Below are 23,361 nucleotides of genomic sequence, written 5' to 3' on the forward strand. Positions count from 1 at the left end.
AATCAAAGTGAATTAAAGACCTTGATAGGAGGCTTCTGGGCTTTTAAGGGATTTGAGGTCATGGTCAAGTGCTGAGATTCACCCAGAGCCACTAGAGGAAGTGTCCTGTGACTCTAAGTATATTTGAACTCTAATTGCAAATGCATTTTTTAAAAACTCTTTTCAAAAAAAACAATTATATTTATAACCAATTTCTATGAATTAATAAATACAACCTAGTGCTATTTTGGATGTGCTGTGGATATTTTTAAATGCTCATTCTGGATGTAAAATTTGCAAGGATGTGTGGTTTTTACTAAGACATATCCTCACACACCACTCATTCTTAACACATTACTAACTCTGCTCCTCCATTAGCAGCCAGAAAAAGAAATTGAAAGTTGAGATGAAAATGAATGTCTGTGTTCATTTAGCTTGATTAATAAGCTGCTGAAATAATGTCCCCAATGCTGAATATGTACTCCACTTGGTGGTTAAGGCAGATGCCCAAGATGAAGTGACAGTTCAAAAAAAGGCACCTGGCTTATGATAATGTTTGTCAAAAACATGACAGGAAAAAGCAGGTTGGAATGTTTTATCTGCCAACAAATCAGGTGCTGCCAAACCTGGAGGCAATTGACTGACAGCCTGTTTAAATTGAGACTGCTTACATAATAATAGGACCATTTTGTATTCTTGATCATGCTAATGTATGCAGATTTGCCCGTAGCACATTCCAGCAAGACTGCCCTGGACTGAGGGCTCTGAAGTTGTGAATTCTGGGATGAATTTTTTTTTATTGTAAATTATCCATGTTGTGTGTTGAAGAGATTTAATTGGCATTACTTTACCGCTACTTTACAGTTTTCTGAGGCTACTTTCTGTTGGTCATGGTGTATTGTTTTTTTTTTTTTTTCCTTTCAGATTGAAGATCTAATTTAAGTGGAATAGTTATAGCCCTGGAGAGATAACTCAAAGGGCAAGAGCATGCTTTTTATAAGGAGGAGGCATGGAAGGGGGGGGAATATTTCATCAGCATATTGTCCCCCAAACACTCTCTCAAATCACTGCTGAGCATAGAGCTGGAAGTTGCCCCAGAGCACTATTGGGAATAACTAAAAAACAAAGCATCATCAACAGAATGGGGTAGTTGCTCTTTTCTGGTCTTTGAAGTTCTGTCCAATATTGGTTCAGGGATGGGGGTAAAGCACTTACTTGCTTTACATGTAGCCAACCTGGTTCAAACTCAGCTACTACATATAGTCCCCCAACTACAGAGCCTGGAATGGTCCTTGAGCAGAGCTGAAAAATTTGGGCCCAAAGCAAAATCAGCCAATATGTGTTAAGTTATACCTTATTTTACCTAAAACAAAGATCATTCCTGGTTCCTTTATATGTTTGTTTACAACTTGGATTTACTTGTATCCCTTGGTGGGACTGATTCAGGATAGCCTGAGCTATCTATTCTCTATTCTTACTGCCCCACTCAGGGTAGTCTCTGTACTCAAAAAAAAAAAAAAAAAATTAAATAAATAAATAAATAAAATAAATAAAAAGGCAGTCCTGGCAGGCAGCTGGCTCTCCATACTAGGTAGAAGACTGCCAGACTACATGTGTTTCACCCTCAGCCTGGTTTGGATTACTTTGTTTTCTTTTTTTCATAAACCCAAAGCTCCTAAAGCTTATTTTGGTGAACTGAAATTACTTATGTTTTGAATATTTTGGGTAAAACTGTTAAAGGTATATATATATATTGTTTGTTTTTTTGTTTTTGTTTTTGGGTCTCACCCGGCAGCGCTCAGGAGTTACTTCTAGCTCTACGCTCAGAAATTACTCCTGGCAGGCTCAGGGGACCATATGGGATGCTGGGATTCGAACCACCAACCTTCTGCATGCGAGGCAAATGCCTTACCTCCATGCTATCTCTCCAGCCCCTAAAGGTAGATATTGTCATTCCCCCTCTTGGAGAGGGAAACAAGGAAAAGGGACATTGTGACAATAGTTCTATCTGCTTTTCTGATGTCCAATTACTGCCTTTTCATCTCCTTCTTAACCGTTGGTTCCTTAGACATCCTTGACAAGTCTGGGAATAGAGATGGTACCATTGTGCAGGCCTCTATTCAAATATATTCACAGATGGCCCACTCAGCTCAGGAACCACTCTCAGTACAGTTATTTACTACCTATTTTTCTAGCCTTTCTTATTAGTCACAGGACAACAGTAATCATTAAGTTACCAATAGCTGTTCTACTGGAGTAAATCCAACAATCTGTTGTAGGACCAAGGGAGGGGAAGTGCCACCATCTTTCTGTACCACCCATTTTCATTACTGGGACCTGTGGGTGGATTAGAACTAGTGATATCTGCCATGAGCACCTGCCCTATGGACACTTGTGTCCGTCCGCGCCCCCCCCCCCCCCAGTCCCACTGGGAAGCTGTCAGGCTGAGATCTACATGAACCTCACACAGTGGGAACTGTAAGGTTTGCAGGGGTTACAAATCAGGCAGTCCCAAACTCCTCCAGGAGATATGCTGGTCATGATTGAAGACACCAGGTAAGGGTTCGAACCAGGAAAGAAAAACAGAACATTTGTGCAGACCATAAGTCATGAGGACTAACTGCCAGAGAATAGCAAGATGTTGCCCAACCACAAGTCATAAGAACAGACCATGGCGAGACTCCAATTGAACTTTTTGCAGGGGTTGATGGGAAATTTACAACCTAACTAAGGGCACATAATTTTGCCTACCTCTATATATACTCTTTCTCACCAGATACAAGTTAGATAATCTTGCTGCAGGCTGTAGGTGGGTGTGACGTTGGTCGCCCCTGCAGACTCAGACCTCGCCAGAAAATGCACAACAATAAAGACCCCAGTTTTTCAAAACTGTCTCTGCCTCTTCTATTCCAATACCTTTCAGAAATCTGTCCCCATTATCACAGTCGTGGGGAATCATGGTCAGGGATTTTTGTTTTGTTTTGTTTTTGGGCCACACCCGGTGACACTCGGAGGTTACTCCTGGCTATGCGCTCAGAAATCACTCCTGGCTTGGAGGCCATATGGGACGCTGGGGATCAAACTGAGGTCTGGTCCGTCCTGGGTCAGCTGAGTGCAAGGCAAACGCCCTAAGGCTGCACTATCGTTCATGCTGTAGAGCAAGGAATTTATCTTTGGAGCCAAAGAAAAGTCATTCCTGACCTCTGTTAAGGCTCCCAACATTTTTTGGAGGGGGGTTATGGGGCAGGGCGAATGACTAGCCTTTTCAGCCTTTTGCTCTTTTTGTTTTTAATTTGCTCTTGTTTTGGGGGGTGGGGGACCCACCTGGCAGTGCTCAAGGGCCACTCCTGGCTTGGTGCCCAGAGGACCATGTAGTGCTAAGGCCTCTTGCATACAGGGCACATGTTCCAGTTTTGTGCTGCCCTATCTCTCAGTCTGTTGCTGCTCTCTGAAAATAATGCAATATTAAAGATGACAGTTCCTCCCAGGAACATCTGACTCAAACTGTTCAGTTTTTAGAAACCGTATGATAAGTTCAACCCAGAGAGTATAATCTATTTTCCTGATGAAGCTCAGCTCTCAGGTAGAGTTAATGGAGTGCTTGAGCCTGGTCCTAGAGTTAGAGGAAAGTTGGAGGGAAGGTGAACTAGTTATGATGATTGTTTTCTGTCTTACTCCTGGCAAAATTGTGCAGTCCAGTAAGTCAGAGGGTGGTCAGCGTGAGACACTGTAGCAGAGAAAAAGAAGCCCCCAGCCAGGTCCCACTCTCTTTGCCCCCCATCTTCACGCAGACAGGCGTTAGGACAGTGGAGGTTCTTACCCCCACACATTAAGAGCTGGGCTCAAGTCAAGACATAAAGTTCTCTGCATTGGACTGTTTAGAACACAGAGGCTGTTTTTCTTCACTTGCCCTTTCCCACTGAACCTGAACAAGGACACTTCCCTATAGGTTATGGTTCCAAGCAAACCAGTTCACAAAGAAATTTCATTACCATCTTAGTGTCACCTGCACATCCTCCTTCTGCCATCTTTCCCCCTGTTTTTAGGAGCATGTCGAAGACATGGTTTCCTAGGTCAGACTGGCCACCATCTTCCAGTACACAGGTTTGTTGCTAATAAAAGTTGACTGGCCTCTTTGCATGGCCACAGATCAAGATCTGGATGGACCTCTGATAGCTATCATTCTCATGTCAAGCATTGTGTACAAGGCAAGAAAAGGGCAAGCTCTTCTCTTATTCTGGTGCTCACACATCTGTTTTCCTGGCAGTGCTTGATGATGTCACACCCTTTACTGTGATGCTTCCCCAGGCTCAATTGTGAGGTGGGCAGAAATCTCTTGCTTCACAACAGCCCACATAGCAGAGTTTCTGGGACAGTGTTCGGTGTGTGGATTGGCTCTGGGGATTGCTTGAGGCCTCACACTCACAAGGAAGGTGTTCTAACCACTGGACAACAATTCCCCACCCCAAGATTAATCTTATTTTTGGGGGGTGGGGTTGGGGAAACACACTTGGCAGTGCTCAGCGGTTACTTCTGGCTCTGTGCTCAAAAATTACTTCTGGCCGGCTCAAGGAATCACATGAGATGCCAGGGATTGAATCTGGGTCAACCACATGCAAAACATACATCCTGCCTGCTGTGCTGCCATTCTAGCCCTCAAGTTCTGTTTCTTAGCAGGACAGATGGTTTGTCAATTTTCAGTGAACCTCCCAGAGCAATCAATGGACCTCCCAGACTTTTCTAGCCCCAATGTATTTTGTTTGTTTTCGGGTCACATACTGGGTCTGTGCTGAATAATTACTCCTGACAGTGCTTGAGGGACCATATGGGATGTCATGGACCAAAACAGGTTGGTCACATGCAAGACAATGCCCTGCTCATTGTATAATCATTCTGGACCCTCTATCCCCCATCTTTTTGGGGGAGTTTCTTTTTGGGAGCCACACGTGGCGGTGCTCAGGGGTTACTCCTGGCTTTGCTCTCAGAAATTGCTCCTGGCCTGGGGAACCATACGGTTTGTCAGGGATCAAACCCCTGCCTGTCCTGGGTCAGCCACGTGTAAGACAAATGCTCTACCATTGTGCTACCATTCCAGCCCCATCCCCATTTTTTGGAGGGGCACACCCGGTGATGCTCAGGGGTTACTCCTGACTATGTGCTCAAAAACCACTCCTGGCTCCGGGGACCATATGGAACACTGGGACTCATCCTGGGTCAGCCACGTGCAAGGCAAACGCGTTACCGCTGTGCTATAGCTCCGGCCCCTGATGCTTTTGTTTTTCTGTTGTCCCACCCTTATGCCTCTATTTAAAACTTCTGAGAGATCCTTGATTTGTTTAAGAAGGAAGCCTGGCATGAATTTTCCTCCACTATCTGTCTGTTCCTCTCTGCATCTATCATGGCCTGCTCACTCATGTTTTCTTCACTTTCTTTTGTTGCTATGTTGTGATGAAACATGATTGTGGGACTCTTGGGTGTGTGTGTGTGTGTGTGATGTCATACATTTAATTTTTTTTATTTAAAGAAAACGCATACATGATTGACATAACTGTTCATAATACATGTGTTTCAAGATGAATGAAAGCAAAGTTATCAAAAATAGAAAGAAAATAGAAACAAAAACTAAAAAAAATGAAAAAGAAAAAACAGTTCAGTAGTAAGTATATTTGTGAAAATTGTTGTATTTCCAATAAAGTAATTAATACAATAGCAGAAGATTTAGTAAGCTCTTTTTTTAAAAGAGATAAAAATACAAAAAAGTGTGTGTGTGTGTGTGTGTGGCAATTGTTGTTTGTATAGAAATAGCAAAATATGGGAGAAATGAAAAGGAAAAACCTTTGGGCTAAAATCAGGGAGACCTTACCCATGAAATATTCTGGCATAGGGCCAACTCCAGGCTCCAGGCATCCTAGGTTGTCCAACCCCAAAGTCTTTTTCTGTGGTCCCAGTAAAAAGCTCTTCACAAACACAATGGTTGCTATCAGGTTTCTGTTTGCTATCAGAGATCCTGATTTCTGTAAAGATCCTATGTTGAAATCAGGGTGACATGAACATCTTCTGGTCTCATCTCACCATTAGGTGGCAATGCAGAGAACCCTGCCCTGAAAGCAGGTTGTTGCTGTTACCAAGTTGTCAGGGTGTCATAAGAACCCTCTTTGGAATAAGTTGATGCCAGAGCAGCAGTGGGGCCTTCAGTGATAGAAGTTCGATTGCTAGTGATGGTGTAGAAAACAGTGATTGTTTCCTAGATAGTATCCAAGGTTCAGGGATGAATGGTCAATGCAACCTCATTAGTGCCCTAGAGGTCGCAGACTCTATTGTATGCTGAGGGCCCTAGATGGGTACTCACAGTAGGGGCGAAGATTTGTACATGCAGGAATAACTGGGACTTGAATAATAAGGAATAACATGATCCTAGGTTGCTTGGTAAGCACTGTTAGCTAAGGAGTCATCCCATCAGACCAATGTATTCCTTATTAATTTTTGGTCTGGGAGCTGGGGATAGAACCTTGCCAGACATGCACTCTGCCACTGAGTTATATCCTCAGCCCTGATCTCCTTTTTAGAAGTTTATTCTCTCAGTTCTGCTTTTTGAGTGCAATTTATTATACCTATTTTATTTAAATAAATGAATAATTATTTACCTACATCTCTGTGTTCATGTGACTTCATATACAAATCCCCCCCAACCCACATGCTGAACCCCTGTGTGGCAACACCCTTCTGACTCGGTTTCCTCATCTTTGAAACAGAGTTAATAAAGGGATTGAGAAGGCCAATAAAGGTGGTCCATGCAATCGTGAATGATAGTGATGATGATAATAACTCGTGTATCTAGCACACAATACAAGAACAACACGAGCAGTAAGAATAGCGAACACACAGCATTGGTGAGTCAGATTCTAGTCTAGGGGCTTCCTGTGAGTTAACTTGCAGACTCCCCTGGGTGGCCTGATTAGGGACTTACTAATATCCCTGTTTACAGATTAGAAAACAGAAGAATAGAAGGTGAGACAGCTTTCCTAAGATTTCTGAGCTGGTAAGTGATAAAGATAGTATTTAATTCTTGGCAGCCTGGCGCCAGAGCGCACTTGTGTCACCACCAAGCAATCCTTCTTGGGTGATCAGTACGTGCTAATTACTAATAAGAAAACGCATGAGTAAAATCTATGACTCAGATTCAGCCCAGAAACCAAGGGCCACCCCCAGGGTGCACCCCCAGGGACGCCAGTCAGGGTCAGTTTTAGAAGTGTGAGTCAGTCTTGAGAATTGTTGTCTAATCTTTTCACTAACGCAAGGATCGAAAGGAAAGGAGGAGGAATGTTCTTTCCATCTTCAAAAAGATTCCTATTTGTTCCTAGAAAAACAGGCAAGAAATCAAAAGCTCAGCTGTTTCATACCCTGATCTAGAAACTGTGTAAGGAGAAGGTTTGGAAAGGGAGATACAAGTGTATAATTCAAGTGGCTCTTTGGTGCAGTCAGTGATTGGTATGCCTTCCGTCCAGGTCTAGGGAAAGGCCGGTTTCTTAAAAAAGCTTTTGCCTTTTTTTAAAAAATAATTTTTATTGTGATCAAAAGTGAATAACAAATCTTCCACAGTAAAATGAGGACCTTGTCTTGCAGGTGGGGCGAGAACTCTACAGCCAGGGGCAAACTTTCACCACAAGGGGGCGCCGAGACATTTCGCAGCGTTCCTGGGTTCAGGACAGGATCCCTCAGCATGAAGTTGTGTGTGTGTGTGTGTGTGTGTGTGTGTGTGTGTGTGTGTGTGTGTGTGTGTGTGTGTGTGTGTGTGTGTGTGTGTGTAGGGGGGGTTGGCAGGTGGTGGTAGTGGGGAGAAGGGACGTGTGGAGAAGGATATTTCTGCTATTAAATTGCTGTTGGAAAGCCTGATTTTTTCGCTGTTGAAAGCCAAAAGCTTTTACAACTGGGTTACCAACTCCTTCCTGTCAGGTGGGTGGGCATGGGGATCCTGGCTAAACTGTACCCTAAACTGGGCCCCTGGGGAGCTAGGAGTGTTTAAGGTGGGCATCGCTCTTGGGCTCTCTCACTGGGTGTGGCTTTCTAGAATACTTAGTGGACACCAAGTTAACGAATTTTATTTTTCTCATACATTGGTCCTGTTCCATCAAAGGTCAATCCCTGTAAACCAAGAAACTGGTTTCTGGCAAGGAAGAGAAGGGCAGGAAAGTTCAACTGCGTAAGAGTCAGGAAGAGGTTGGTGAGACCAAGTGGACAGGCAGAGGGTTTAATGAGACTTATACTTAATGTGAATCTAACATATAGTGTAAAAAAGCCTAACATGTAGTGGTTCAGCCACTGTTCTTGTTTTGGGGTGTGTGTTTGGGGGTGGTTCCTGAGAAGTGTTCAGGGCTTCTTTCAAAATCCCTGGGCCAGGCTGGTTCATTGCTTGCCAGCCAGTGCAGTCCTTCTGGGACCCAGTAGTCCACCTGGCAGTCTCCTGGGAACCTCCAAACACACCCAATGGTGTGGTGCTTTGAGGGTCAGGAGGTGCCAGTGGTCCCTTGGGGTCCTTGCACACACATGACCTTAATCTATCTCTCTAGGCAACTGTCTTGCCCCACCTTCCCTGAAATTGCAGAGTGAAATGTACCAGGGACACTGGAAAGGCGGGCTGTTTTTTTTTCTGCTTCTCTTTTAATCCCTCATTCTACATTATCCCCTCCTTCAGTTTTTGGGTTTCATCAGGGGCACTCAGGCATTACTCAGATGCAGTGCAAAGGGATCACTTCTAGTGGTGGTTGAGGGGACCATGTAATGAGAGGGATCAGACCTGGCCTTTGTGCTTGCAAAGCCTGTGCCCCCACTCTTTGAACTTCTTCCTCCAGGGTGTATCTCTTCTTCCTCACACCAATTAAAATACTGACTTGATATGAATGAAGAAAATCTTTAGATTGGGGCCCTTAGAATGTAATTAGCTAACTCACTTCTTACTCTGGGCCAGATGCTCTTCTGCATGCTTTATGGATGTTGCTTCCTGGAATTCTCTCAGCATTATTATGATCATCTATCTTGCTAATAAGGAAACGAAGGCACAACAAAGTGAACATCCTTGACCAAGGTCACATCGTAGACGGAGGAGTTGTGATTTGAATCCACAGAGCGTTCATCCTAGCTCCTGCCCACTTTTCACTGCACTCTCTTTGAGCTCCCATAAACCTCTCAGGTGCTCAGCACTGGGCTCATGCAGGTTTTCAAGGAAAATGAAAGAACTGTGATTCCCTATTTTTAGCAGAGAACCTCCAAATCAGAAGCATCCTTGGCAAATGGACTGGATCTGGCAGCTTTTGCCTTTGGCTTATATTAGGAAAGACTGTTGTTGTTCTGAACAAAAAAAAAAAAAAAAAAAAAAGAAAGAAAAAGAAAAAAGAAAAAACAGTTTGGGATCTTTTTTCTGTTTTTTTTTGTTTGTTTATCTGTTTATTTTATGTTTGGGCTATCTCTTGTGGTCTCAGGGCTTACTCCTGACTTAATGACTCAGGGATCACTCCTGATAGTACTCAGCTCAGGGATTTAATTGGGGTCAACTGTGTAGCTGGCAAATACCTTACTCCCTGTACAAAATTGTCATTCTTTTTTTTTTAAATTAATATCTTGATTTAAACTCTGTGATACAAATATGATTGTAGTTGGGTTTCAGTCATGTAAAGAACACCCCTCTTCACTGGTGCAACATTCCCACCACCAATGTCCCAAATCTCCTTCCTCCCTACCCCACCCCTGCCTGTACTCTAGACAGGCTTTCTACTTCCTTCATTTATTCACATTGTTAGGATAATTCTCAATGTAGTTATTGCTCTAACAGCACTCATTACTCTTTGCTAGTTTGACATTCTTAATAGTAGCTAACTACAACCCTGGTGACTAGAGTCCTGGTTATATTATTCCACTGGACCTAGTTCCCAGATGATGGAGAGTCTTATCTTCTTCATATGTTTGCCACTCGCTAGTTATTTTGGGCTCGGTACATGCCTACCAGAAGTTGGGGTTAAACTCTCTTAGTTAGTTTGGGCTACCTAGAGGACTTCCCTCTGGGATGGGCAGAAAAAGATAACTCTTTCCTACCTGCCAATTTCTTTTCTTCTGTCTCCCCTATTTTGCACAGGAATAGCATTTCCCCTTAATTCAGATTTCACATGTGGGCTCATTTCTCTCTCAAATATGTTTCATAACTTTTGACTGATTTCATATCTTTTGCTTATTTCTTCCCCCCCTGATTTAATCTATTTTTATACAAATTATTTGATTTAAAAACCACATATTACTTAGTTGCTCACAATACATTTGATTACAGGTAAGTAGTAATGAAATTGTAAAAAAAAAAAAAAGAGAGAGAAAAAAAAGAGCAAAGACGAAACAAGAAAATTTGTGGAAGTCATTGTATCTTGCAATGAGGCCAGTAAGTCATTGTCAGAAGGTTTACTAAGCTCTTGTTCCCAGCTGATCTCTCTGTTACTTGTTCTGTTTCTGAATCTAGGTGGTTTCAAATTCACATTGACATCTAAATTAATATGTTTATTCTGGGGTGACAATATTGAATATTTGTGAGTTGTTTCATGGCCACATATGGCTGTGTGGTACAGGAATTCCAAGCCCTGTGCCTGATACAACAGCTTTTGTGGAGCATGTTTTTGGCTGCTAGGTCTTCTGGAATTATGAGAAGGGGGTGGTGGGAGGGTGCCTGCATTCACATTAAAAAAGTCATAGTGAAGGGCCAGAGAGGTAACATGGAGGTAGGGCGTTTGCCTTGCATGCAGGAGGATGGTGGTTTGAATCCCAGCATCCCATATGGCCCCCAAGCCTGCCAGGAGCGATTTCTGGGCACAGAGCCAGGAGTAACCCCTGAGCGCTACCAGGTGTGGCCCAAAAAACCAACCAAAAATAAAAAAAAGTCCTAGTGATGTCAGCCCAAATACCAGTATACCTGAAATTTTGGTCTACTTGGCATGTTTAGAGTGATCCATGTTTGAGTGGTGAAGCTGGGCCATTGGTGAAATGACCATTATGGATGGTGGGTGCAGCAGGTGTAGCTTTGGTGGGGTGGGGACTGGACTCTCTCTCTCCTCCCAAAATTGCCAACTTTTCAGTTGCATGGCTGATTGTTACCCTACTCCTATGCTTTGTGTAAGCTGACCTACAAGAAAGACCCTCCCATTTCTGGGAGGGGTCTTGGGGAGGTTACAAAAGGTTTGACCTCAGGGGTTAAACGAGAGAATTTGCATGAATGGAGAAGTAGGATGGAGGAGGAGATGGCTGAGGAACAGGGTACAATGCAGGGCTGAATAGGATCCAGCATAAATGGTTATTATAGGCAACACATGTTGGCCAGGGCAAATAAAGCTGATATTTCCTGAAGCCTGCCTGTGAGTGAATTTTCTCCTCGCCGCCACCCGGACAGCTGAAAGGGGTTGCAGAGACACGTGTTCCTGGGCTGGAGGAGAAAGGCCTCCATCATCATCCACCACCATCCAAGCCCATCCAAAGGGCTCTGATGCAACACTGGTCTGCCCATAATTAAAAAACATTTTTTTTAATTGAAACCATTGTGATTTACAAAATTATTCATAGTTGGATTTCAGACATATAATGTTTCAGGGTCAGTGTTGCCACCATCAGTGCCACCCTCCCTCAACCAATGTTCCCTGAATACATCCCATGCCCCCACCCCTGCCCCCACAGCCTGCCAGCGTAACAGGCCCATTTTACATTTTGGTTATTAAAGTTTGGGTCATGACTTCATTGTTTTTGACTCTGACTTGGATATTTAGTTCTGACCTTTCTTAACACCTGAGACCTCTTAGCCCCTTGCCAGAGAGCCAAGCTGCCATAGATGAGCTCACACTGCCCATGTCCATGGGAGCCTTGCAGGCAAGACTCTGACAAAATACTTCAAGCTTTTTTTTTTTTTAAATAGAGGAGCCCAGGAGCCTATGGCAAACCCCTATGCCTGGAGAGGGAGAAAGAGAAGGAATGAGGGAATTGAGCTTGGGAACAGGGTAAGGTCAGATTGAGGGCCAGGTAAAGGGGAAGGAAGTGTCAATTCAAGAAAAGCAGCTGAAATTAGGGAGAAAAGCTGTAGCCAGGAATAGAAACTGTTTGGTCAGACTGCTGCTTCAACTGCTTCTACAAACAGCTACAGACTCTCCACACTGATTCTCCACCATACCCCATTGTGTGTGTGTGTGTGTGTGTGTGTGTGTGTGTGTGTGTGTGTGTGTGAGTGTGTTTATAGGCCTAGCCAGCCAATAATAATTGAGTAAATTCTTTCTTTCTTTATTTCTTTCTTTCTTTCTTTCTTTTTTTTTTGTTTTTTTGGGTCACACCCGGCGGTGCTCAGGGGTTACTCCTGGCTGTCTGCTCAGAAATAGCTCCTGGCAGGCACGGGGGACCATATGGGACACCGGGATTCGAACCAGCCACCTTTGGTCTTGGATCGGCTGCTTGCAAGGCAAATGCCGCTATGCTATCTCTCCAGGCCTGAGTAAATTCTTTCTTAAAGGGGCAGATCCCTTTTCTGATTGGTGCTGGACTTCTGCTGAGTAATACATAATTTAGGACTAGTGTCCCTGTCTCCCATCCTTTCACATTTGTGTTTCTCCTCCTCCACTCAATTTCTTCCCTTCTCCTCTGGGCCAAGGGTGTTCTAGACAACTCCCATTTAAAATAATACATTTCTCTCCATGCAGTTATTCTAAGTACCATATATAAGTGATATCATTCTGTATTTATCCTTCTTCTGGCTTACTTCATTTAATATAATATCTTGGTATGTCTATAATTTTTCAACTCTTTTAAGAATAAAGTGAGTCTATGGAACTGGCCAAACACAAACATGAAGACTTTATTCATAGGATAGCTAATTTATTTAAAAATTATTATAAAACTGTGATTTACCAAGTTGCTCAGAACACAGTAGTTTCAAACATTAAATATTGTAATACCAACCTACCACCAGGGCAACCTTCCCTTCATCAGTGTGAAGAAAAATTCACCAGTGTGAATTCTCTGCCCACCACCCTAGCCTGCCCCTTTGCCGGCATAAATAAAGGCAAAAGTTAGATCCACAAGTGCCAATTTGAAATAATTGTTGTATCTCTCCATGATGTTACTAACATCAGTATCTAAGGATTAACGTACTGTGGTTGGTGCTAGTTGAGTTTCCTGTGTTACTGTTGAGGCTCACTGAGCTTGGTAGATTTCATTTTTGTCGTTGTTGCTTTTGGGCCACACTCAGCAGCACTCAGAGATGACTTCCGGCACTGGTTACTTCTGGCAGGCTTGGGGGACCATATGGGATGCTCAGAATTGAACCTGGGTTGTTCTAGGTTCCAGGCATGCCACTTGCAAGGAAAATGCCCTACCACTGTGATATCACTCCAGCCCCAGCTTGGTAGATTTCTATATAACTTTCACATCAGATTTCTTGTGATATTTCTGGGCTGACACTACTATGAAATTTTGAGGCACCTCAGAGCTGTTTTTAGCATTACAGTCCAGGATCTATAGATCTGAAACCATTTTAAGCTTAGCAGTTTGATAAGGTTAAGCTGTGGAACTGGGGCATTTTATGGAGGGTGTTGTGGGTAACTGTAGGCTGTTGTGGCTTCAGGCTGAAAGGAGGATCTGTCTCCAGCCATTGTGGAAAGGCCCCTTAGTTGTCAGCCTAGATCAAAGAAGAGTCAGTGGCTTTCTTTTCTTTTGCTTTCTTTTTTCCTTTCTTTTTCCTTTTGCTTATTTCTGAGGAGAAAGGTCCAGAAAGTCTATCCTTCATTTGGAATTGCTTGCCCTCTATTTACTGTACTAGTGCAAAGCTTCACTTTGTGTCAATTAGGCCACATTCAAGTGTGAGCTACTGGACATCCATCCCAGCCTCAATGTGTTCAAATAAACCAAGTGCTAGTTTTTGGTTTCAATCTTACATTTATTGTTTCAGATGATTTTTCTCTTTCACCTGTTTCCCCTTCTCACTTACCCTTCCCTTTGCAAACACTGTGAATTATTTATTTTATTATTCAACTTCTGATCCTCAATTTTGTGTGCAAACTCAATTCTCATTCAAATGCAAATTTCAAGATGGAGAGCCATTGACCAAATGCTCTGAATTCAGGTATCCCCATGAAGCAGTGGAGCCATCATCTCACTGAGAGACCCTCAGTTGCTAAAATAGGGCAAACTCTGTTTCCAAAATGAAACTGAGACTGAGGCAGAAAAATCACATTATCTGGGATCTCTCCTTATCTCCAGAGAACCCAAGGATCTCAAGTCTAGTGCTTACTTACAAGCAGGACTTAAATGACTTACAGGACTTATAGCTAGCAGAAATGTCTGCTTCCAGATCTGTAGATGAAGTGCATTTCCACTGCTTGCTCCCATGCTCACCAGTCTGCCTCCAGTCCTCCACCCTTTTGTCTCTATGCCAGCATTTTTTCCAACACAATGAGCTCAAAACTTAATTCATGTCTTCACATCTGATCTTTCTCAAAGATCTCCAAAGCCTCCAAGATTCTGCAATCTACCTTCTAAATCCCAAACTAATTTGGAGATTTTCAGACTTCTTTCCAAATATTTAAATAAAATAATAATAATAATAATAATAATAATGCTTTGGTTATTACCAAAAACATTTATTTATTTGAGACCTTAAAACTTCTGGATATACTCCTGCTAGGTCCCAAAAACTTCTTTAACAGCTCAGGTCAAGTATCTACAAACACAAAACCTCTTTTAATATCTTATCTAAAAGAAATGTATCCTGGCTGGAGCAGTGGCACAAGCGATAGGGCGTTTGCCTGGCATGCATTAACCTAGGACAGACCACGGTTCTATCCTCCAGCGTCCCATATGGTCCCCCAAGCCAGGAGCGATTTCTGAGCACATAGCCAGGAGTAACCCCTGAATGTCACCGGGTGTAGCTCAAAAAGCAAAAAATAAAAAATAAATAAAAGTATCTTTGAGGTTTGGAAGTCAGGAGTAAGATTTCCTACAGTTGTAAATTTTTAAAAGAAATTTGACTGTACTGTGACTTTGATTCACACACCTCTGCTGTTTAGTCAAATCCACCCAGAGTGCTCTGTGTGTGATGTTTGTCTTCACAATTCTTTTCTTGTTGGTGCTTGGAATTGAACCCAGTGTTCGATATATGCAAGTCAAGGCCCCTACAACTGAGCCACTTCTTAAGCTTCACTGATTCTTTTCAAATCACAGATTTGGTCAGAAGACCCCTAATTCACAAGGCTGCAGATAGGTCAGCTAGGATTACCATCAGCCTGCCCTGGGTCAGTTTTCCTGAAAGATTTTCAGGTATAATCTACATTTTATTTTATTTTATTTTGATTTTTGGGTCACACCTGGAAGTGCTCAGAGGCTACTCCTGGCTCTATGCTCAGAAATCGCCCCCAGCAGGCTCAAGAGACCATATGGGACTCCGAAATTTGAACTTCAGTCCTTCTGCATGCAAGGCAAAAGCCTTACTTCCATGCTATTCCTCCAACCCCTAATCTACATTTTAAAGGCTTCCATTTTCTATAGCCCAGAAGGCATCTACTAAGTAGTAAACTCTTCTACTAAGTAGCAAACTCTTCCTTCAGGCAGTGTTGAGGGCTGGATTTCATATCCTTTCAATGCTGTTTATTTAATCTTTGTATTATAACCTGAACTACCTCCTTTCTACCTGCATCTCAGTTTCAGGACCTAGAGATGTGTTCACTCTGTACTTTCAAAAGGATTTCTACTTACTGGTATACTGTCTAAATTGAATCTGTCTGACATACATACAGGAGGCATGATGAAATAAATGTATGGAAGCCTTCAATAAACGCTGCATTTGGGAAAAATAATCACCTTTCTTATCCTCCCGTGATGATGATGAACTTCCTTAAATGTTTCTTTACATTTGTAAATAGACTATCAAACCAGATAGGGTGCATTTTCAGTCAAGTTCTTATTAATATTGGCAAAACAGTTATTTTCAATTTGACGTGAAAATCACACCCAATTGGCCAAGGTAGCTTTTTAGAAAGAGCCACGTAACAGGAACCCAAGCAGAAGACTTTGTAAAAATATTTTGATGAATTTTTATTTTCCCCCAAGAACTTGGGGAAAAAATAGAGAAGGGAAAGTGGAGAGGGTCTTTTGCCCCATGAATATCTGAAGAAATTAGCTGGTTTCTATTTAAGGAACATTTGCATTGACACTGCAAATGCAGACAAATGAAGAGAAAGGAAATGTGGCTTATTAGTTGGTATTTTTTATAAAGGCTAGCTTGCTCATATTTTTGTGTATTTGAGATTGTGGGAAGAAAGTAATGTCACAGGCTTTGTGTTGCCCAGACAATGTGGAATGTGGAAGCCCATTCTGGTCTGTTGTGGGGAGCAGGTCTGTAATGTCTCCCATACATCTGTGTTCTGAATCCCTTTCTTCCTATAACCTTCTCATACTCATCATTTGACTCGCTAGTGGATCTTTTCCCAAGATTCTTCCAATGATAATCGAATGTTCTCATCACACCTAGAAGAATACTAGAAATAGGGGTTCCAGGGTATTGGCTTTCTCCTTTGGAGGACAGGCCTTCTACAAGATAACATACAGTGTGGTCATCTTTCCATGACTGTTCCCACTGGTTTTTCTTTTACTGATTCGAAAGGGCAAAATACAAATCATAAAGCCTGGATGGAAAGGTCCCTGCATTTTGTCTGGTAATAAGAAGCAAGAAAAGAAACCAAGCAAAGAAACGTGATCAGCTTCACTTTTTGGAAAATTAGTGCCCCCACTCCCCCACCCCCCCTTACTCTTAAGGTAAAATTGTGACTGTAGAAAATACAGATAAGATGTTGGAAAATAGTACAAGGGGTAAGGCACTTGCCTTGCATATGGCTGACTCCAATTCTGTTCTCTGGCATCAGCAAATATGCGCGCCCTCCCCCCAACATTGCTAGGCGTGATCCCTGAGCAAAGAGCCAGGAGTAGCCTCAGAGTAACATGTACATTTAATATTATTGCAAAATTGAAAATTAAACCTGGCTAAAGCAGCAACTATGTATTAATTTTGCCCAGCTTTCTTTAAGAAAGGCTATTTTAATGCCTGTTAACAGTTCCTTTGCATAAAAGTAAAACTTAATTTGCAATGTATGTGGGTTTGTTTCTGCATACATATCTGCATATACATACAAAGAGATTGGTAAAAAAGAATGTTTTTTTAAGTTTTTGGAGGAGCTATACTCAGGGCTTACTTCTGGATCTATGAAAGGGTTCAGGTACCATACAGGGGTGCCGAGGATTGATCCTGGGTCAGCTGCCTGAAAGGTAAGAACCCTACCACTGTAATATCTCTATGGCCTTTTGTGTCAAAAATTTTAAATTGTTTTGATATATAATTGATACAGGATGATTATATTTTATTTTATTTTAAAGCCAGTCAAATTGAGCAGGGGAGAGATATTTTATTTTTATTTATTACAAATTTTTTTTTAGTTTTTTTTATTTTATTTAAACACCTTGATTACATACATGATTGTGTTTGGGTTTCACTCATGTAAAGAACACCACCCATCACCAGTGCAACATTCCCATCACCAATGTCCCAAGTCTCCCTCCTCCCCACCTGACCCCCGCCTGTACTCTAAACAGGCTCTCCATTTCCCTCATACATTCTCATTATTAGGGCAGTTAAAAATGTAGTTATTTCTATAACTAAACTCATCACTCTTTGTGGTGAGCTTCCTGAGGTGAGCTGGAACTTTCAGCTCTTTTCTCTTTTGTGTCTGAAAATTATTATTGCAAGAATGTCTTTCATTTTTCTTAAAACCCATAGATGAGTGAAACCATTCTGTGTTTTTCTCTCTCTCTCTCTGACTTATTTCACTCAGCATAATAGATTCCGTTTACATCCATATATAGGAGAATTTCATGACTTCATCTCTCCTGACAGCTGCATAATATTCCATTGTGTATATGTATCACAGTTTCTTTAGCCATTCGTCTGTTGAAGGGCATCTTGGTTGTTTCCAGAGTCTTGCTATGGTAAATAGTGCTGCAATGAATATAGGTGTAAGGAAGGGGTTTTTGTATTGTATTTCTGTGTTCCTAGGGTATATTCCTAGGAGTGGTATAGCTGGATCGTATGGGAGCTCGATTTCCAGTTTTTGGAGGAATCTCCATATCGCTTTCATAAAGGTTGAACTAGTTGGCATTCCCACCAGCAGTGGATAAGATTTCCTTTCTCTCCACATCCCCGCCAACACTGTTTGTTCGCATTCTTTGTGATGTGTGCCATTCTCTGTAGTGTGAGGTGGTATCTCATCGTTGTTTTGATTTGCATCTCCCTGATGATTAGTGATGTGGAGCATTTTTTCATGTGTCTTTTGGCCATTTGTATTTCTTCTTTGTCAAAGTGTCTGTCCATTTCTTCTCCCCATTTTTTTTTTTATGGGATTAGATGTTTTTTTCTTGTAAAATTCTGTCAGTGCTTTGTATATTTTGGAGATTAGCCCCTTACCTGATGGGTATTGGGTGAATAGTTTCTCCCACTCAGTGGGTGGCTCTTGTATCCTGGGCACTATTTCCTTTGAGGTGCAGAAGCCTCTCAGCTTAATATATTACCATCTGTTAATCTCTGCTTTCACTTGCTCGGAGAGTGCAGTTTCCTCCTTGAAGATGCCTGTAGTCTCAATGTCCTGGAGTGTTTTGCGTATGTGTTGTTCTATATATCTTATGGTTTTGGGTCTGATATTGAGGTCTTTAATCCATTTGGATTTTACCTTCGTACATGATATTAGCTGGGGGTCTAAGTTCAATTTTTTGCAAGTGGCTATCCAGTTGTGCCAACACCACTTGTTGAAGAGGCTTTCCCTGCTCCATTTAAGATTTCCTGCTCCTTTATCAAAAATTAGGTGATTGTATGTCTGGGGAACATTTTCTGAGTATTCAATCCTATTCCACTGATCTGAAGGCCTGTCCTTATTCCAATACCATGCTGTTTTGATAACTATTGCTTTGTAGTAAAGTTTAAAGTTGGGGAAAGTAATGCCTCCCATATTCTTTTTCCCAATGATTACTTTAGCTATTCGAGGGTGTTTATTGTTCCAAACAAATTTTAAAAGTGCCTGATCTACTTCTTTTTTTTTTTTTTTTTTTTTTTTTTTGGTTTTTGGGCCACACCCGTTTGATGCTCAGGGGTTACTCCTGGCTATGTGCTCAGAAATCGCCCCTGGCTTGGGGGGACCATATGGGACGCCGGGGGATCGAACCTCGGTCCTTCCTTGGCTAGCGCTTGCAAGGCAGACACCTTACCTCCAGCGCCACCTACCCAGCCCCGTGATCTACTTCTTTGAAGAATGTCATGGGTATCTTTAGAGGGATAGCATTAAATCTGTATAATGCATTGGGGAGTATTGCCATTTTGATGATGCTAATCCTGCCAATCCATGAGCAGCGTATGCGTTTCCATTTCCACGTGTCCTCTCTTATTTCTTGGAGCAGAGTTTTATAGTTTTCTTTGTATAGGTCCTTCACATTTTTAGTTAAGTTGATTCCAAGATATTTGAGTTTGTGTGGCACTATTGTGAATGGGGTTGTTTTCTTTCTTTTTTTTTTTTTTTGGGTCACACCCAGCGGTGCTCAGGGGTTACTCCTAGCTGTCTGCTCAGAAATAGCTCCTGGCAGGCACGGGGGACCATATGGGAAACCGGGATTCGAACCAACCACCTTTGGTCCTGGATCGGCTGCTTGCAAGGCAAACACCGCTGTGCTATCTCTCTGGGCCCTGGGGTTGTTTTCTTAATGTCCATTTCTTACTTATTACTATTGGTATATAGAAAGGCCATTGATTTTTGTGTGTTAATTTTGTAGCCTGCCACTTTGCTATATGAGTCTATTGTTTCTAGAAGCTTTTTGGTAGAGTCTTTAGGGTTTTCTAAGTAGAGTATCATGTCATCTGCAAACAGTGAGAGTTTGACTTCCTCCTTTCCTATCTGGATTCCTTTGGTATCTTTTTCTTGCCTAATCGCTATAGCAAGTACTTCCAGTGCTATGTTGAATAGGAGTGGTGAGAGAGGACAGCCTTGTCATGTGCCAGAATTTAGAGGGAAGGCTTTTAGTTTTTCTCCATTGAGGATAATATTTGCCACTGGCTTGTGGTAGATGGCCTTAACTATATTGAGAAAGGTTCCTTCCATTCCCATCTTGCTGAGAGTTTTGATCAAGAATGGGTGTTGGACCTTATCAAATGCTTTCTCTGCATCTATTGATATGATCATGTGGTTTTTATTTTTCTTGTTGTTGATGTTGTGTATTTTGTTGATAGATTTACGGATGTTAAACCATCCTTGCATTCCTGGGATGAAACCTACTTGATCATAGTGGATGATCTTCTTAATGAGGCATTGAATCCTATTTGCCAGGATTTTGTTGAGGATCTTTGCATCTGCATTCATCAGTGATATTGCTCTGTAATTTTCTTTCTTCGTAGTATCTCTGTCTGGTTTAGGTATCAAGGTGATGTTGGCTTCATAAAAGCTATTTGGAAGTGTTTTCGTTTGTTCAATTTCATGAAAGAGTCTTGACAGGATTGGTAGTAGTTCCTCTTGGAAAGTTTGAAAGAATTCATTAGTGAATTCATCTGGACCTGGGCTTTTGTTCTTGGGCAGACATTTGATTACTGTCTTAATTTCCTCAATAGTGATGGGTGTGTTTAGATATGCTACATCCTCTTCATCCATGGAAGATTATAAGAGTCCAAAAATTTATCCACTTCTTCCAGGTTTTTATTTTTAGTGTCATAGAGTTTCTCAAAGTAGTTTCTGATTACCCTTTGATTCTCTACCATATCAGTAGTGATCTCTCCTTTTTCATTCCTAATACGAGTTATGAAATTTCTCTCTCTCTCTTTATTAGTTTTGGCAGTGGTCTATCAATCTTATTTATTTTTTCAAAGAACTAACTTCTGCTTTTGTTGATCTTTTGGATTGTTTTTTTTGTGTTTCTATTTCATTGATTTCTGCTCTCAGCTTTGTTATTTCCTTCTGTATCCCTATTTTTGGGTCCTTTTTGTTGAGTCCTTTCTAATTCTATGAGCTGTGTCATTAAGCTATTCAGGTATGCCCCTTCTTCTTTCCTGTTGTGTGCTTGCAAAACTATAAATTTTCCTCTCAGTACTGCTTTTGCTGTGTCCCATAGGTTCTGATAGTTTATGTCTCCATTGTCATTTGTTTTCAGGAAGGTTTTGATTTCCTTTTTGATTTCAACTCAGACCCACTGGTTATTCAGTATTAGGCTGTTTAACTTCCAGGTATTAAAGTTTTTGTGTCCCTTTGTAGTTCACATATAATTTCAGGGGCCTTGTGGTCAGTGAATGTAGCCTGCAAAATTTCTATCCTCTTGATATTATGGAGGTATGTTTTATGTGCTAGCATGTAGTCTATCCTGGAGAATGTCCCATGTACATTAGAGAAGAATGTATATCCAGGCTTCTTGGGGTAGAGTGTCCTGTATATAGCTACTAGGCCTCTTTCTTCCATTTCTCTTTTCAGGTCTAGTATATTCTTGTTGGGTTTTAGTCTGGTTGACCTGTCAAGTGTTGACAATGCCGTGTTGAGGTCTCTCACAATTATTGTGTTGTTATTGATATTATTTTTCATATTTGTCAACAATTTTATTAAATATGTTGCTGGTCCCTCATTCAGTGCATATATGTTTAGGAGAGTGATTTCTTCCTGCTGTATGTATTGCTTGATTAATACAAAATGTCCATCTTTGTCTCTTACAACTTTCCTAAGTATAAAGTTTGCATCATCTGATATTAGTATGGCCACTACAGCTTTTTTTTTTTTTGGGTGCTGTTTGCTTGGATGATTTTCCTCTAGCCTTTTATTTTGAGTCTATGTTTGTTCTGACTATTCAGGTGTGTTTCTATTAGGCAGCAGAAGATTGGATTAAGTTTTTTGATCCATTTAGCCACTCTGTGTCTCTTCACTGGTGCATTTAGTCCATTGACATTGAGAGAAAGAATTGTCCTGGGAGTTAGTGCCATCTTTATATCGAAGTTTGGTGTGTCTGTTGGTCAGTCTTGTCTTAAAGTAGGCCATTCAGTTTTTGTTTTAAGAATGGTTTTGAGTCTGTAAAGTTTCTGAGCTGTTGTTTGTCTGTGAAACCATGTATTGTTCCTTCAAACCTGAAAGTGAGTTTTGCTGGGTGCAGTATTCTAGGTGAAGCATTTATTTTATTGAGTTTTGTCACTATGTCCCACCACTGCCTCTGGCCTTGAGTGTCTCCAGTGACAGGTCTGCAATAAATCTCAAGGATCCCTTGAATGTAATTTCTCTTTTTGATCTTGCTGTTTTCAGAATTCTGTCTCTATCTGTGGGATTTGTCATTGTGACAAGGATGTGTTTTGGGGTGTTTTTTTCTGGGATCTCTTTTAGTTAGTACTCTTCGGGCATGCAGGATTTGATCGCATGTATTCTTTAGCTCTGGTAGTTTCTCTTTGATGATGTTCTTGACCGTTAATTATTCCTGGAGATTTTCTTCCTGTGTCTCTCGGGGCCTCCAGTGATTCTTAAGGTGTTTCTGTTGAGCTTATCATAGACTTCTATTTTCTTCTGTTCCCATTCTTTGAGTAATTTTTCCATTGTTTGATCATTTGCTTTAAGGCTTTTTTTCTAATTTATTCTGCTGTATGGAATTGTTATTCATCTCATCTTCCAGTGTACTAATTCTATCCTCAGCTGCTGTTAACCTATGGGAAATCTCAACCATGTTTTCTTTAATTCTTCTACTGAGGTTTTCAGACTGATATTTGTTCTGAAATTTCAGTTTGGAGTTTTCTGGTTTCTATCTTCATATTCTCTTGATTCTTATTAGTGTTCTCCTGTAAGCTTTCTTTGAGTTCTTTGAACATTTTCTATATTGTGACTCTAAACTCCTTATCTGTGAGACTGACTAGTTGGTTGGTCATGTTCAAGTCATCAGCGTTGCCATAGTCATTCTCTATGTCTGGCACTAGCCTGCATTGTTTTCCCATTGTCACAATTATTGTAGGTTTTTCTACGTGTTGTGGTTGTATTCATTGGCTAAATGATGTGCACGGCCGCGAAGCAAAGCGGATCGGCCGCGCTCCTTTGGCTTCTCCCTTTTTGGGCATGTAAACTCACCTCCAGGGAAGGTCCAGGGAAGGCGAGCCTTCCGCAGATAAGCCACACACAGGATGAAATCAGGCCGAAAATGGAGCACAGCACAGAAGACAGGCAGATAGTGGTGCTGGCATCTGAGTTCCCAGAAATCCTTTAGAACTTTAAACCTAGTCTGAAATGGGTAATCCCCTCAGATGGTTGGGGCTTCCCATCCTCTTACTGACAAAGGTGAAAAGCT

This window comes from Suncus etruscus, chromosome 7, assembly GCF_024139225.1.
Source record: "Suncus etruscus isolate mSunEtr1 chromosome 7, mSunEtr1.pri.cur, whole genome shotgun sequence".
Lineage (NCBI taxonomy): Eukaryota > Metazoa > Chordata > Mammalia > Eulipotyphla > Soricidae > Suncus > Suncus etruscus.